We start from the raw sequence: 4,798 nt of genomic DNA on the forward strand, positions 1-4,798 counted from the left end.
GAATCAACGTTATAAACGCCTGCTGTTTTAGTTGGCTTAGTCCTCATGACTTGCCACTGATAGTTATTCAATGACATCTCCTCTATAAACTCATAGGCATCTTCAGGTGTTTTATTATTGATGGTTCCGCCAGCAGCTGCGTCAACCATTTGTCGAGTCGAAGGATTTAGGCCATTATGGAACGTTTGAACCTATAGCCAAAGCGGTAACCCGTGGTGAGGGAACCTTCTCAATAAGTCTTTGTATCTCTCCCATGCATTGTAAAGAGTTTCTAAGTCCATCTGCACAAACAAAGAGATATCATTACGTAATTTAGTCGTTTTAGCCAGCAGAAAATATTTTAATAGAAAGTTTTCAGTCATTTGTTCCCAAGTAGTGATTGACCCTCGTGGTAATGAGTTCAACCACTGTTTAGCTTTGTTTCTCAATGAAAAAGGGAATAACCTAAGACAAATGTATCGCATAGTTCTAAGAAGTTTGCTAAGTGAGCGTTGGGATCCTCATCCTGCAAACCATCAAACTGAACAAATTGTTGTATCATTTGAATAGTGTTAGGTTTTAGTTCAAAAGTATTTGTAGCTACAGCAGGTCTAACTATGCTCGATTCAGTTCTTGTTAAAGAAGGTTTAGCATAATCATACATAGTGCGTGGTGTAGGATTTTGATTAACCGCAATTGCAAGAGGTAGCTGATTGTCTTGGTTTTCAGCCATATCTTCAGTTGGGGGTTGAGTATTGTCTTCTTGCTCATTCTCTGTATATCTTAAGTTTCGCCTTATTTCTCTTTAATGTCTGAGAACTGTGCGATCGATTTCTTCGTCAAAAAGTAGTGGTCCTGACGGGTTTCTTCTAGTCATAAACTATAAAAACCTGCCAAGAGAATGAAAAAAGTAAATTAATAAAAAAATAGAATAAAATTAAATTGCAAGAAAAATAAATGGCTACAGTAATAAAAATTGAGCGTTCCTAATATCTTAGTTCCCCGGCAATGGCGCCAAAAACTTGATCTCGTGATTTCGTGATAAGTTTTAAATATTTATAATTAATCATTCTTGAAATTAACTATTATTGCGATGTAGGCAAGTCTACCTATCGAACAGTAGTATAGTTTTAGCAAGACCGGATTGTCGAACTCAAAGGAACTAAAAGTACTAGTAATGACTGTCTTTTTATTATCTAGCCTAAGAATAAAGATGTTTTCTTTTTAACTAACTAATTATCTGAACTAACAATTCACAGAGAATAGAATTGGGAAATTGCTTTTGGGAAAATCGATTGAATTAAGACAATACCTAAGGAAAAATCCGCCTAGACTGTTCTTGTTATTCTGGCCCCGAATCGGACAATTTATTCATTTTAACTTATTCTGTAGAGATCCCTAAGTTATGTTATTATCCCTATTCAAGACTAATAACGTCTAATCCCTAGATTGAATAATTGAGACCTTTCTCTATTTAACACCCTAGGGTTGCATTAACTCTATCTATGGATCCCCTTATTAGGTTTCACCTTAATCTGGCAAAATCTTGTCACCCTATGTCTAGGCGCGCAAACAACTCCGCTTAATTATGACAAATGTACTCTTCAATTGGGTTTATTTCTCCTCTGAATAAGAGCTTATCTCGAATCAGTATCCTGGGATATCAAAACAAGAATTAAGGACACATAATTAAGAACAAGTTAAATATTTATCATACAATTCAGAAAATAATAACAAGATTCGTCTTAGGTTTCATTCCCCTTAGGTATTTAAGGGTTTTAGTTCGTAACTAAATAAGAACACATATAAGAATAATAAAGAATACAAAACATAAAGAAAACCCAAAACTCCTGAAGGGGAAATTGAGGAGAGATCTTCAGTCTTGATGGTGAATCCGGCTTCTGAGATGGATCAATCGGCTTCCTTGGAGTAATTCCTTACTCCCTCTTCTCCGTGTCCATTTTCTTCCTCCTCTAGGGTGTATTTATAGGCTTTGGAATGCTTAAGATCCCTCAAAATTAGCCTTTTCCGAATTGAACTCAACTTTGGCTCGGTAGGGACACGCCAGTGTGACACGCCCCCGTGCGATTACTTCAGGTCGTGCTCGAGCCTGCCAAATTGACACGGCCGTGTGGTCTGCCTGTGTGAGGAGGTCCAGGCTGTGTTGATTTCGTACTTTGGCCCATTTTCTCCATTTTTGGCCCGTTTCTCGTTCCTTTTGCTCTCTTTTGCTCTCCTAAGTATAAAACATGAAATTAAAGCATTAGAAGCATCAAATTCACCAATTCTTATGGGAAATCATCCATAAAATGCGTTAAACATAGGGTAAAAATATGTATAAATTACGGTTTATCATGGATAAAAACTTGTTTTAACAAAATTGAAGCTTTCTAAAGAGACTTTGAAGTTTTATTGAGAAATTCTTGAGTTTTAATGATTTTTTGTTTTAAAAGCTAAAACTTGTTGAAATATTTTGATACCTTAAAACGTGTGGTTTTGAGTAGTTTAAAGGTTAGGAATTAGTTGTAGATGAACATGTAGGTGAACAGAATTTGTTTCATGTGAAAAGATTAAGTGTAGGTCAAGATATTCGAATCTAAATTTTCTATGTTAAAAGTTAAGGTAGCTTAGGCTTATGTTTGTGACTGTTTTAATAAGTTGATGGTTGTTTGGTTTATGGTGTATTTGTATGGTTTTCCTTCTTAAAGCATCGAAGTCAGTAGGACCTTCAACGAGTAGGAATAAAGGCAAGGAAAAGCTTACCTAAGCTTTCAGCTTTCGACAAAAGAGTGAAATTTGTTGAGTGTTTGGAGTTATCGCTTGCAAGTAAATTGCTGTCTATTTTGGAATTTAGAAGTAGCCTAAACCCCTACTCTAAATTTTGAGTGTAGGTGTTCTCATATTTTTGACAGAATAAGTTGTATGTATGTTGTGGAAATTGAGATTGCAGACTTGTGAATATAAATGTAATGCTAGAACAAATTCCATGAATATGAGATGACTGTTGTGTATGTGATTCTGAGGGTATGTTAAACATGCCATGTGATAGAGATTATAATGTGATATGAATGTGAATATGCAATGAAAATGTGTAGAAAAATCAATACGTAATTATGTGTTTTTATTATAGATATTTTGGCCTTGTGATTTAATGAGATCGTTGGATATAGTTGGCATGCCATAGGATTATGAGTACTCATTTACATGTGTTCTAATATTGGGGCACTAAGGCCCAGGGATAGAACTCAGTGAAATAAGGGAATGTGAGCCAAGCTCCAGTCATTGGGATATAAATGTGTGGTGTGTTAGAGAGTGTTAGCTATGTGCTTCACATATGGGATACGACTGACTCAATGAGTCTATGTATGGTGTGGAGGAGATCCGTGTATCCGATGTGTGGTAATAAAGTCCACTTTATGTTTCATCCTCTCAAGAGCCAATCTATCATAATTTGTACTTGTATGTGATTCTTGTGATTAAATACATGATTATATATGTATATATGAAATTGTATGCAAGTTGCATGAGTTAAACAATATGCTATATGTTGCCTTGATGTTGCTTGATGACTTGTTTGCACAAGTGGTTACTCTAAGCATTCACTAAACTTGTAAAGCTCACCCACTCCATTTTTACAATTGTAGATACTTAGTGCTGATGTGAGCAGTGTGGCCGTCAAGGGGTTGATCCAAGCTATACTTTAGTCGTTATAGTAGGTGTTCTTAATCATTCTTGAGTATATAAGTTAAGGCAATAGGATAGACTTTTATATTGGTTTTGTTGAGTATATTTTGGATTAATTATTTACACGTTATGTAACAGCCCATTTTTTATCAAATCAGAACAGTGGTTTTGAAACCACAAATCTGAGGTCAAAAAATTATTTTAATATTATTTTAAGTGTTTACAACATGATAACATATATGTGTGAAAGTTTCGTGAAGTAATTTTATCGTTTGAATCTTAATTCGGTAAAAAGGACTAAATCGTGTAAAGTGCAAAAGTGGTGTTCTATTAGTTAAAGGTATCTAATAGTTATGAAATATAATAATGGAGGTCCTTATGCAGTAAATATACCATTGGTTGTTTAAGTGGACATTTATGAATATTATAAATGAAATTATAAAGGTTAAAACTTAAGGTTAAATTAGCAATTAAGTTAATAAGTATAATAAAACAAAAAGGAAATTAAGGTGTCATCTTCATTAAGGTGAGAAACCACTGAAATTAGGGATTGAAAACACCATTTCAAAGCTTGGAATTTTCGGCCATGGTATATTGAGCATGTAAGTCAATTTTTGGTCCCGTTTTTAATGATTTCTATGTTTTTAAGATCGTTGTAGGTAGGTCTAGTTATGTAACACCCCGAACTCATGGCCGTTACCGGAAATCGAACACGAGGTGTTACCGGCTTACTTTATTTATTTCCCCTATATTTTTTTTTGTTCCAGGCAAGCTGGCTACTGTATCATGGTCGCTTTAAAAATCATATTTCGATTTATGAAACTCAAAATCCAATTCCGTAAATTTTCCCCGAAACTAGACTCATATATCTTTATGGGGGAATGTTTTTAGAATTTTTGGTTGGGCCAATTAGTACAGTTTATTTGTTAAAGTCTCCCCTGTTTCAAGGTTCGACTACACTGACCTCTGTACCTTTCGATTTAAATATCTCCCTGTACAGGGCTTCAATGCCTATGCCGTTTGTCTCTAATGAAACTAGACTCGATAATAAATTTTTACATATAAGGCATGACCTCTAATTATCTACATCAAATTTACAGTGAATTTTCTAAGTCAAAACAGGGGATCCAGAAAT

General features: G+C 34.8%; 1 non-coding gene across 1 annotated transcript; it reads left to right on the forward strand.

The window, feature by feature from the left end:
• The first annotated feature begins 207 nt into the window (after positions 1 to 207).
• On the forward strand, positions 208 to 313 carry LOC121228757 (small nucleolar RNA R71). The gene has a single exon (XR_005926332.1). It is a non-coding gene; the product is annotated as a small nucleolar RNA R71 (small nucleolar RNA).
• Positions 314 to 4,798: the final 4,485 nt, after the last annotated feature.

The sequence above is a fragment of the Gossypium hirsutum genome, chromosome A04, assembly GCF_007990345.1.
Source record: "Gossypium hirsutum isolate 1008001.06 chromosome A04, Gossypium_hirsutum_v2.1, whole genome shotgun sequence".
Classification (NCBI taxonomy): domain Eukaryota; kingdom Viridiplantae; phylum Streptophyta; class Magnoliopsida; order Malvales; family Malvaceae; genus Gossypium; species Gossypium hirsutum.